The 12971-nt window shown below is 43.5% G+C and overlaps 1 pseudogene; it reads right to left on the bottom strand.

Moving 5' to 3' along the window:
- Nucleotides 1-11916: 11916 nt before the first annotated feature.
- On the bottom strand, nucleotides 11917-12635 carry LOC117713979 (protein BUD31 homolog pseudogene; annotated as a pseudogene).
- Between the last annotated feature and the right edge of the window lie 336 nt (nucleotides 12636-12971).

Here is a 12971-nt window from a genome sequence, read left to right as displayed (position 1 = left end):
ACACATTTAAAGCTACTGGAAGAGACAGTGTGGGGGTCGGGGGTGGGGGCTGGGGGTTGGGAGAGTGAGGAGACAAGCTGAGGCCCCAGGATCTAGTCTGAACAAATTCTGACACTATCTGGGAAGGTAAGGACTAGTAGAGAACATGCAGGAGGAATTGTCAAACAAACAAACAAACAAACAAACAAAACTGGTTATATCATCTTGGAGGGAGGAGAAAAGAAGCATTGGGGGTTGGGGGAAGAGGTGAACTGTGACTTGGGACTCAGTTGTCTAAGGCTAATGACACCTGGAAATGATTGGTGGGCTTAGCACTCTAAAGTCATGGGTGGCCTCGTGTGTCTCTTGATACTCCTATGCCATGGTACAGGGGATTAAAGGGACGCTGGAAGAGGAAACAAATACATCAGATTTCTTCCAACACTTAGATAGGAAGGGATAGAGAAAGCTGGGGAGACATTTTTCTTGTTTGTTGTCCTTAACTAAAAAAGACATCAAAATGGAAAACAAAAACAAAAACAAAAACCAACCACTAAAGGAAAGGCTGTGAGATAACTGCGCAGCAGAGAGGCCACAGGGTTCAGAGCACACTGAGACACAGCAGGTGACTCTCCAACTAGAGAGAGAAGCACCTCTCCTCCAGCGATGCTGATATTTTTGTCGCGGTGGTAATTTGCAGCAATTGCTTTTAGTCTGTATTCTCCATGAGAATAACTTCTGTCGCTGAATTATAGGTCGTTAGAGCTACACGAGATGTTAGCTGTTCCTGATCTCGTCTGTCTACTGCAAATGATAAAAGCAGGGGCTGGAGAGGATGCGGCTGCATTGGTTATGGACTAGAATCTCTGGGACCCCTTTCATCTTGGAGCATTGTCAGTGGATCCTTAAGCATCCTTGAGCCTAGCTTTCTTCATGTAAAATGTGGGCCATAATTATCATCTGCTTTTGTTGGTGGTGCTACTGCTTTGAAACTGGACCTCTCTGGCCACCTTATGCCTACAGCTTATAGGCCTCAGAGCAGCAAAAAGGCAAGCAAGTTGCTTGTGTTGCAGATGAAGCATCAGTGTTGTGTTCAAAATATATAAAAGCATATAAAGGGCTTTTAGATGCACACCAGGAACTGGGGAGATGGCTCAGTGGGCGAGAGTGCTTGTCATATAAGTACGAGGACCTGAGTTCAGATCTCGAGACACCATGGACAATGTTGGATGTGGTTGCACGCACCTGTAACTTCAGCTCTTAAAAGCAAGGCAGAGACAGGAGGATAGCTAAGACTTACTAGCCTAGCCCAAACAAATACTGTTCTGGGTTCAGTGAGAAATCCTGACTGAAGAGAATAAAGTGGAGAGGGTTAGAAATAAAATGTGTGAGGTCCTCTTCTAGCATCTGCATGGACACGCACACCTGTACATTCATGAGTACACACACTATGCACACAGACAGACAGACAGACAGACAGACAGACAGACAGACACTTCAGACCACAGTATTGATATCCAGATGTAGGTCTTCCCCTTAACTGGCTCCATGAGGCCAGGGCCTCTGAGCCTATCCAAGTGTGTGTTCTGTGCTTCTGCTGGACCATCCACAGCACGGTGATAGTTTCTAGCTCACTATATAAAGGAGAAGCTTTTCTTCTTGGAATATAAACCACGTCTTTTCATTGACTTCTCTGTTTTCTGCCTATTGTATAGTACAGATGTTTTGAACATTTTTTTTTAATATATAATTTCAGATTCATCTCTGAGCTGTAAAAGCTGTTTAGAGAGCTTCTTTGGTGTAGCAAAGAGTACGTCTCATCCCAGCATCCACAAAATAACTACCTTATAGCCAACAGACGGTTTTCAAATGTGGTCAGGCAATGACACTGATGCTCTTCCTGTGGTTTAGCATCCAAGCCAGTGCTGAGGCTCACAGTTAGCCAGGTCTCCAACCTGGGAATCACTCTGTCTTTTCCTCAACCTTGACAATTTTGAGACCTGCCTCTTAGTTTGCATTGTCTATGTTTCTTTACGGCTGAATCCTCCTGTTCTTACTTTCTTTCTTTTTTTTTTTTTTTTTTTTTTTGAGACAGGGTTTCTCTGTGTAGTCCTGGCTGTCCTGATACTCACTCTGTAGACCAGGCTGGCCTCAAACTCAGAAATCCGCCTGCCTCTGCCTCCCCTGTTCTTACTTTCATCCTCTCTTGTAAACATCGCATCTTGAGAATTTGGGAGCTGCATTCACCACCAGCCTGTACACTTTTTGCAAAGCACACTTTTTTACAGAAGAAAACCTACTTCTTGCCCCATGCCTGGAATGATAATATGTCCTTCAAGCAGTTAATGCAATGCAGGTAAGTTATGATTCTGCTTGCAGGGCTCTCATGAAATGGTTTATAGCACACCGGACTTTAAGTATTTTATTATCTAAGACACAACCCCACACAGCTGGATACCTATAAATGTCAGGTCTATGTTCGTCTCCTTTGCCACTGTTAATTAACTAGGAACAGACCTAAATCATCAAGAGTTCATTCTTAGACTAAGTACCGAATCAACCAAAATTCTTCTAGAGTCATCAATAAATAACATCAACATATAATGGTTCCCTGTGCTGAACGAATGAACAATCAGACAGGGACTGCAGGGAGTGGCTTACTCCTCGGAAGACAGCAGACCCAGAGTCATCACTATCACCCACAACAGGTAGCACAAACTATCGTCCTTCAGAAAGTTTCTCCCAGCTTTAATTCGCAGGACACATGGAAATGCTTATCTGGAATTGGAAGCGTGACTCCAACCTGCCAATGTATTACAAGATCACCTTCGCCAGAGAACTTACCTGCTCGTTTGTTTATTTATCCATGAGTGGGATGTGTTCTAACAGCTCAACAGGGTGTCACACACAGGATATTCTATAGGGAGTCAAAGTAGACATGGAGTTTGTTTGTAGAGAAATGTGATGATGGATGTTGGTCATAAGAACAGCATGACCAGGCAGAGGAGCAGGAAAAAACAAAACAAAAACCTAAAACAAACAAACAAACCCCCAAAACAGTAAAGCTTCATGGAAGAGGACAAATAGAATAGTAGCGAAGTGGGAAAGTGGCCAGAGAGACCCCGTTGGCAGTGAAGTGGGAAAGTGACTAGGGAGACCCCGTTTGGTTCTCCAGGGAGTGCCGCTGATAAATTGTAAGCACAACAGAGAGAAAAAATCGGATTTGGGTGTTGAAGCTCACTTTAATGCAACACAGAGACAGGTTAAAGGTAGACACACCATTCTCATGGGATGATAGCGGACAGAACCAACATGGTGGTGCAGAGACACCGGAAGCAGGAAGCTGTGTTTAAGGAGATGGCAGGGCTTCCACGGGAGCTGGTTCTAACTGCCAGTTTTCACCCTGTTAGCTCTAATCTTAAAAAGCTCCTTTACCTACGTGTGCCTCAGTTTCCTCACCCATAAAACAGAAGATAATAATCGTACATGCTATTCACATACCCATGTCCCACACTCCTATGCATATGGCTTGTAAGCCAAAGGGAACTAACCCGAGTGTAGCTCAGGAGATTCTTAAGAACCAAGCATGATGGGACTGGGAACTTACCTGAGTGAGCGACAGAAGAAATCAAATGTATATCCGCCAGATACTCACAAGCAAACAGCAGATACCAAACTGTCTTAAATTGAAAGGAATCGATAAGGAAGGTATTGGCAGGCAGAATTTCCACTTTCTGCCAAAATACGGTAAAAGGAATCAGATTTTCCTGTGTGCCCCAAAGTAGATGAAATATACAAAGACACAGTTTTTTAAGATGCTGGACAGTAGGCAGTGAAGTTCAGCTGTCTCTAATAGATGGAGGCAAATGTGGCGAGCCTGGCAAACACCCCCCCCCGCCCCCCCGAGTGATTGGGAGTACTTCCAGGCTGAGGCACAGGTTGAGTGAACCCAAAGGAAAACTGTTGGAGGCCCTGACGTGGGTAGATGGAACATCCAGGGAGTTCAAGAGGGTTGGTGTTTTCAGAGCTCAGTGGCAGAGAGAGAGACAAGAGAAGACCGAGAGGGGAGGGGAGGGGAGGGGAGGGGAGGGGAGGGGAGGGGAGGGGAGGGGAGGGGAGGGGAGGGGAGGGGAGGGGAGGGGAGGGGAGGGGAGGGGAGGGGAGGGGAGGGGAGGGGAGGGGAGGGGAGGGGAGGGGAGGGGGAGGGGAGGAGAGGAGAGGAGAGGAGAGGAGAGGAGAGGAGAGGAGAGGAGAGGAGAGGAGAGGAGAGGAGAGGAGAGGAGAGGGCTTCTGTGATTTCTCTAAAGATACACCTGGGGTCGCTCTTGAGAAGTCACTTGAGGATAAGCATCAACCAAGAAGGCTGAGGGACCTGAGTGCAGACAGGGAGTATTAGAAAGGATTAGAGAGATACCAGAGGGAGCCATCTCTTAGAGCGTGAACAAGGCTGGGAATAGTGTTGTCCATGCCCAGGCAGACTAGAAAACGGGTCATCAAGTAAAGTACTTATAAGGTCCTGGGGGTGGGGGGTGGGGGGGTGGGGGTGGGGGGTGGGGGGTGGGGGGTGGGGGGTGGTTAGCCTTCCACTAAATGGTGTTCTGCATCACCTGGCAAATTTTTAAACCAAACCCACAAATAATCCAGCAGCTTCAAATGATTTACTGCATATCAGCATAACATTCTTTTGTATGTACATTTAATTTATTTCTGTATTTATTAATTTACATATAAATAAGCTATCTGGTGTCCAAAGAAGTAAAATTAAATCTAATCAGAAATTATGGGCTATGAGGAGGATCAGAAAAACATGAGCAATACTGAGCAAAACTGAAGATGAAAATCAGTAAAGAAAAAAATTGATAATCAGGTCAGAGATAACAAGAAGTCAGAATTGCAGCTCAAGGACATTAAAATAGAGATCACTGCACCGTATTTGTTGTGAATCTTGAGTAAAGACTCAATGTGTTAAAGTGACCTAAGTTGAAATGGTAGAGTCTCAAAACTGAAATGTTTCAGACGATACTACCATAATGTGGGATTAACAGCAGATTAGACAACTCAGAAGAAAAAATAATTAGTGATTCTGAAGACTCATCAAGACAAATTATTTAAATGTAACTCAGTGATAACAAAATACTCCAGGGAGAATGAGGAGAAATCTGCTTTCTGTGGGATAATTCCAGGCTGTGCACTTACATGATGTCCTTGAAGAACAGTCAAAGGAAGAAGAAAGGAAAACATTTTTAAAAGTAAGGCTGAGGATGTCCCCTGGTATAGCCTGCATTTCAAATAGGCTCAGAAAATCTTGAGCCACACCAAGAAGTAAGGAACACTACGGCTGAATTCCCCTTGCCAGATTTGTTCGGTTTTCCAGGTCCATAAGACCATTCTAAAAAGCTTTCTTCCTGGATAGAAGTATTGTAATGATTATTGGACAATTGATCACGATAAACAAACTATACTATAAAATGAATTACTTTGCAGTTCATTAACCAACAACAACAACAAAACAGTGAAATTTCACTGTCAGTGTTTCTGTTAAGGATAAGAACCAAGGTTTCTCCCTTGTTTGCCCATAGGGTCACACAGATTGATATGTATTTTATTCCTCCCTGCCATTTTAACAGAAATAATTGCTGGAAGAAATTATTGATGGTATCAAATTGAAATGAAGGCTATTCATGGTAACAATTGGATCAAATTCTGTCAGGTTCATATAACTGGTATGCCAAACATCGCCTAGTAATTAATCAAGAGGAAGACATTTTTCTCTTAAGAAGTTTGAATAGAGCGTGTGCTACTAGTATGCCTGGGCCCATTGAGGGGATGAAGTCCAATTCCCCAGAACTGAAGTTACAGATAGTTGTGTGTTGGCATGTGGACACTGGGAATTGAACTTGGGTCCTCTAGAGGAACAGACAGTGCCCTTAGTCTCTGGGCCAACTCAACCCCAACAAAAATATTTCAATCACCCTGTCTGGTACAAATCCTTTCTTATCTTTTTCAGATCAATGAGTGTTGAGCTCACTGGACAGGCAGAAATTCTACCACCTATTTGAACACCGGATTAACAGGTTCAAGTTTGAGACTTTCTCCTCAGGAGTGTTTTCCAAGATGTCCCACATAGCTCTTAATGATACCTGGTGTTCTTTAACATAAAGGTGACTCTTGTGGAGTGAACCAGTGTCTTAGCTTTGGCTCCCCTTGAAACAGATGCCAAGATCCAGGGTTGAATTTTGTAAATTTATCTGACAGTTTATTTCCTGTGACTGTGACAACTGTTTTCTGGGTTGAGTTGCCGTTATTGTTATTGCCGTTGTTGTATGATTGCTCAGGAAAACAATGGTCTATTTCCAAGCGATAATTGTTTGTAGCTTATTAAACAGAAATGATAAAAATTTCAGTGCAAATGCTTCTGTTAGCAAATTGCTCCCGAGAGTACAATGGAATCTATGGGAAAGAAGACTGAAAAACAAGCGGATCCAACCTGAAATGGGTTATCCAGTGAGATACTGTCTCCGTGGTGTCCTGTAGAATACACCTCAGAGCTGTGCCACAAACTGGGTCTGACGTCATACACCTGTAAACTGTCCCAGAATAACAGCAACAATAATAAACTGTTCCAGAAGGGACAAGGCACTGGAGACTATCCCTCTACTCACGTCTCATCACACAGGCTCCTCGGAACAGGGGTGAAGGCCAGAGACACGATGGGAGTCCTTCTTTCTTTAAGATTAGAAAGTACAGGGCTGGAGAAATGGCTTTTAGGGTAAAGCACTTACAGTGTGAGCATAGAGACATGAGTTCAAATCCCAGAAATTCACATAAAGTCTGGTGTGACAGCCACATCCCTGCACTCCCACAGAGAGATGGGAGACAGAGACTGGAGGATCCCCTGATACTTGCAGGTCAGCTAAGCCAACAACTGTGAACAATGAGGCTCTGAAGTGAGGACCAACATCTGAGGTCACCCTCTGACCTCAGCCTCAGTGCCACGGCAAGTGTCTGCCTGTGCATATATCATATGCAAACACATCATACACACTCTCACACCACCACCACCATCACCACCGAAATCTGGAATTTTGCATCAAAGTGAGCCCTCAGGAGACAGTAGGACATAGAATAGGAACCTAGCAGGCAGTAGCATCTGTCACCGATGTTAAAACAGACTGTCAAGTTTATTATTGATAATTTTTAATCCCATCACATGTTATGAGATACATTTTCATTAAAACTTCAGAGCTCCAGATTTTCTCCACTTATTTGTAAAACCATCCTTCCTATATGGAGAAATCCCCTGCCTTTGTCACATATATCAATGATAAAACCTTTTCTTGGACAAAAATAACCCAACTTCATTTTTAATTCAAATAAATATGTTAATGCAAGATTAAGAAATGTCATCAAGTATCTCTTGAATTTAATTTGCATTTAATACTGAATAAATATCCAACATTACTAAAACCACTGAGAAATGCATGTCAGACTATGTAGTGCAATGAGATTTAAAGGATGTATATCCAATAGAATTAATGTATTTGCTTTTTAATAGTTATAAAAAAAGAAGAAAGTGGGTCAGGTAACTATTTGTATTGCTTCATTTATAAAATAGAGGTACTGTTTAGCTGAAATTTTAAGCTATATCTGAAGTGAGCTCTATGATGAAAACCATGGTGTTTCTTTGGTGTGTGTATGAGTGTGTGTGACTGTATTTGTGTGTGAGAGTGTGTGTATGTGTATATGTGTGTATGAGTGTGTATATGTGTGTATGTGTTTATGTGTGTGAATGTGTGTGTATGTGTGTGTCTGTATTTGTGTATATGAGTGTGTATATGTGTGTATGTGTGTGTATGTGTTTGTGTGTGTATGTGTGTGAGTGTGTGTGTATGTGTATATGTGTGTATGAGTGTGTATATGTGTGTATGTGTTTATGTGTGTGAATGTGTGTGTGTCTGTATTTGTGTATATGAGTGTGTATATGTGTGTGTATGTGTGTGTATGTGTTTATGTGTGTGTGTGAGTGTGTGTGTGTATGTGTTCATGTGTATGAGTGTGTATATGTGTGTATGTGTTTATGTGTGTGTGTGTGTGTGATGTTCTGCCTGGGGGGAAATGAGTTAGAACCAAGTATAAATATCACCCATAATATCTTAATTTCTCAGCCTCAGCATAAAAACATCCCCTGGTGTTTAGAGAGAAAGCTACAGAATGCTAAAATTGATTACTATCAATGAGTGAGTGCCTGTGACTTTATTCTTTTTTGTCGTTGTTGTTCCTAGGAATAGAAAGCATTGAACATCAGATGGAGGCTAATTTTGATTAGATTATTCCTGACATGCTTTCATTTTTTTTTCCTCTTAATTTATTTACTTATTTACTTTACATCTCAATTACAGCCCCTCTTTTCCCAGTCCCACCCTCACATCCTCCCTCCCCCTATCTTCCTTCTCCTCTGAGAAAGGGACCCCCCCCCCAATACCAGCCTGCACATCAAGTGCCAGAGGACTAGGCACATTCTCTCCCTCTGAGGGCAGTCAGCCCAGCTAGGGAAACAGGATCCAAAGGGAATCATTAGAGTCAGAGACAGCCCCCTGTTCCATTGTTAGGGGACCCACATGGAGACCATGCTGCACATCTGCTACATATGTGTAAGGGCCCTAGGTCTAGCCCATGCATGCTCTTTGGTTGGTGGCTCAATCTCTGTGAGCCCCCATGGGCCCAGGTTAGTTGACTCCATAAATCTTCTTGTAGTGTCCTTGACCCCTGTGGCTCCCTCAGTCCTTCCTTCCACTCTTCCACAAGACTTCCCAAGCACCACCTAATGTTTGACTGTGGGTCTCTGCATCTGCTTCCATCAGCTGCTGCATGAAGCCTCTCAGAGGACAGTTATGCTAGATTCCTGTCTGCAATAAGCAGAGTATCAGTAGTAGTGTCAGGGGTTGGCTCTCTCTCATGGGATGGGTCTCAGGTTGGACCAGTCATTGATTGGGCCGTTTTTATCCCTGAACATCTTGTAGGCCAGACATACTTTTATAGTGAGCATGTTCAGTGTTTTATCAAAGGTCACACAACTTAGAGAGAAATAATGAAAGTGTCTCTCTTGTGGATTTTGTCAAACTTCAGGAGACTGGATAGTTCTGGCCACATTTCCAAGGATTCGTAGAAGGACTGTCAGTTTTTCAGAGTCCTGTCTATTTCAAGCCACTGATACCTTCCAGACACAACACAAAAGGACCCTAGAGGGGACCCATAGGAGGTGACCTACATGTACCCTCAAAATCCATAGCATATTCAAAATGTCTCACCCAGGATTCAGTCTTATGAACCCCACCTCCCACCTGTCACCTGACTAATGGACTGTCTTCCCTTTAGCCGGTCTTTGCAATGCAGCTCAAACCCTCCATGCAGCCTAGGAAGAGCTACCTGTCCAAAGGCTTCATGCATCCTACATAGTTACTAAGGAAGTGCTTCTTGTTTCATTAGCTGAAGGATTTTCAAACCCAGAAACGGGATGCCTAGAAAAGGGCCTCTGTGAACTAGGAAGGCTTTATTCAGGCCCATCTGGAAAGATGCTCCTTGTTCATAAGCCTGTCACACATAAGCCATAGCCGCTGTGGAAGCTGCCACATGCTCAAATGTACACATGCCCAGTTGTTCCAGACAGTAACTGATCTCAGCACGATACCACTTCACACCCCCGGCGTCTGTAGAAAGTTCCCATCATGTGAACCGTGCAGATACTTGACCACACGCAACACATCCTGAAACGTCTGCCAATTTGGCACTGTTCAAAACACAGGCTGGCCTCGAACTCAGAAACCTTCAGTCAGCAAAAATGGCCAATTCTCATCACGTGTGTCAACCACGCTCCTCCTCCATATTAGTTTGGATCCAGGTGTTCTAATTAGTCTCTTTTGTCTTCCTGCTGAGAATTTGGATCCTTGGTTAACCCCTGGAATGCTTTTAGTTTGCATTCTGCCCTGACAGTTCTGGATGTTCATTAGTTAGTAAATGAGGCAGGGTGGAGATGGAGCCGGAGCTACAATGGTAACTGTGAGTTCTTTTCTTTTCTTTGTTACTTTCCTCCCCCCAAAAAAGCTTGCATAATGTTCTTCAAGAAGAAATAAAAGAAGCTTTAAGATTTTGTTTGTGTCGAAAATGCCAAGTTGTTGCATAAACTGTTGTCACCTTAGTGTTTTCTCTTGAAAGTTCAAAGCTATCATGGGCCAAGAGTAGGTAATGCTGGTCGCTAAATGAAAACTTTTCATACCTCGGTATGCTTCGGAGAGAATAGACTAGGAGTGCAGGTCTTGCTTTCAATGGTTGTGGTACAGAGAGGCACATTCAAGAAAAAAGCTCGGGTGACCTCATACTGGGCAAGCGCAGTCTTATCTGGATTTTTCCCATGATGTCATCTCATGCTGGTTATTTTTAAGCACATGGACGAAAGCGTTCATTTCTTGGCTGCTAGCGTTCTGTCTCACCTCAGTTGCTATTTTAGCAATTGTCCTATAAATGGACAGTGCTGTGATCTCATAGGTGCTGGAAGGGTAGAGAAGAGAGACCAGAGGCCTGCCTGCCTGAAGACATGGGACGGGGACAAATACTACCAGCACGGTGCCTGCAGAAAAGGGACAGAAACAAACTCAGTGAAAACACTGTCCTGTGCTAAGTTTTTGAACAACTGGCTATGAAAACACAGAACTCCACAACATTCTCACCAACCAGCTTATTTTTCTGCATGTTGCTTTTAGCTAATTTCTGAAGGGTCACCTACTCCAATAAGGCCACACCCACCCCAACAAGGCCACACCCACCCCAACAAAAGACCACACCCACCCAACAAGGCCACACCCACCCCATCAAAAGACCACACCCACCCCAGCAAGACCACACCTACTCCAACAAGACCACACCTACTCCAACAAGACCACACCTATTCCAACAAGGCCTATGGGAGTCATTTTCATTTAAACCACTACAATATCCATAAAGTTTTATTGGAGAACTTTATACTCAGTTTGTACAATTGGTCTATGTGATTTCATGACACCATAGCAGAGTTGACTGAGTGGATGGAGACAGGACACTATGCTTTATACTTACAAGGTATTGCTAAACATGCCGCAGATTATTGGGATACATCTGTGAGATTTCTACAATGCAACAGTGTTTTGAGTGCCAAACCTATCACTACACTATAAAGTATTTTTTTATTGATAACATAATCAGAGCATGATCAGAAAACATAAGAAAAGTGGAATTTGTGTGTATGTTTTTAAGGCATGACAAAGGATGTGTGAGAAACTCGGATCTTCAGGTGTATGACCTGGTTGTGTCTTCAGGTCATTAGGTAAACTTGGTTCTTAGCAATTTTCTATTCTAAGCTTCTAGTTTGGGATGGGATGGAATGGTACATCAGTAGGCTTCAGTGTCGTCTAGTTGTCTGTAGCTGAACCTAAGAAGACTCAAGGGACTTTTATTCTGGAAATTAACCACTGCATTTTATTTATTACAGTATATATTTTGTTTTTATCAAATGAAATAATGAAAGATTCCATTAATTATGCAAGGACAGTGTAGTTTCCACGTGGCTCATTTGCCAGACAAGCAAGCAAGAAAATTCATGTACAGATGGTGAATTAATTAAATCATGCTTGATCTTAGCAGCTAAAGAAATGTGTCCTGAAAAATAAACTGAAGATTGTTAGCATTTTAGCAGGAACAGTTGTTTTTATGAATTTAGAACACTGACAGCAAAAAAATCAATAGTCAATTTCAAAACAAGGCAAGTGATTTTGAGTGTTTTTTTGCGGGGGGAGATGGCAAGGGTCTGGATGAGTTGAAAAATGTTTACAATATTGTTAAATGGTTTATTCAGGGAGTCAATTTTTTTTTAAAGAGGTCTGAAGGTTTTATTTTTACAGATTTCAGCTGGTGAACACTATAGCTGTCACCTATAGAGCTCATGCTTCCCCTGGGTCTTTTCTCTGAGCACCACCCTGAGAAGAGTTGCTTCAGGAGGCAGTAGCCCAATAAGCATGAGCCCAAGGTTCAAAGTCCAGGATGCAGAGGAGTCAAGAGTATCAGCCAGAGCAACCGCGGCAGCCACAGTGTGTGCACTCGATGATGCGACCCACTTCCAGCTTGCTTTTGGGAACCCGGCAAATGCAGTTGGTGCCAAAGTTGGTGTCTCGAGTCTGAATGCAGCACAGGCAGCACAGATTCTCGTAGCCCTGCTTCTTCCACTTTGCAATCAGGTTTTTGTCTGCATAGCCTTCTTTAATGCAGTATTCATAGAGTTCTCTGCTTATGGCTTTCCTCTTGTAAAAGAGGTCGAAGATGTAGCGGGTTTTCTGGTGATGGATCCTGAAGATGGGCCAGAGAGACTCCACTTTCCTCTTTCCCTCATGGGGTTCAGCTTCAGCTTCTCTCATCTTCTGATCTAGTTCATCCAATGTTGGCTCGATCAACTCCCAGCCATCTGGAGGTGCTTTCCGGCTTCTTTTGACCTTGGGCATTTCCCAGCAAGATAGCTTGTAAAGATCTTTGGGTCTCTTTCCTACAAGAGTAATATAAAAATCCTTGGTCTTCGAAGTTACAAGCCGGTGTTCTTGTCCAGATTTGCCAATAATAAGGTGACTTTGGGGGAGATCACTTTTCAGTCTTCTGTCTCTTCTTTCTCAACTCGGCAGATTCCTGCAACAATCAACAGATCCTTCTTCCAGTAAAGGTAAAGTCCGTCACTGGGTCTCTCGTTCTTGCTGCCCCCACGTTCGGGCACCAAAATAATGTTGGGGACCGCACTAGTCCCACGTTGGGGTGGCCAAAAAATGTCTCGGCCTGAGCAAAATGTTGAGGCCCGGGCCGACCCACGTTTGGGCGGCCACTGTATCCGGGCCCAAGCTGCCGCTCCGGTCTGGTCTTCAGGTCGGGGGTTCAGCAAGAGCGAGGGTGACAGCAGATTCTACCTAATGTCTGAGATTCGT

This window comes from Arvicanthis niloticus, chromosome 8, assembly GCF_011762505.2.
Source record: "Arvicanthis niloticus isolate mArvNil1 chromosome 8, mArvNil1.pat.X, whole genome shotgun sequence".
Classification (NCBI taxonomy): domain Eukaryota; kingdom Metazoa; phylum Chordata; class Mammalia; order Rodentia; family Muridae; genus Arvicanthis; species Arvicanthis niloticus.
The sequence above is the reverse complement of the archived record's forward strand: the minus strand, read 5'-3'. Positions and strand labels throughout refer to the sequence as shown.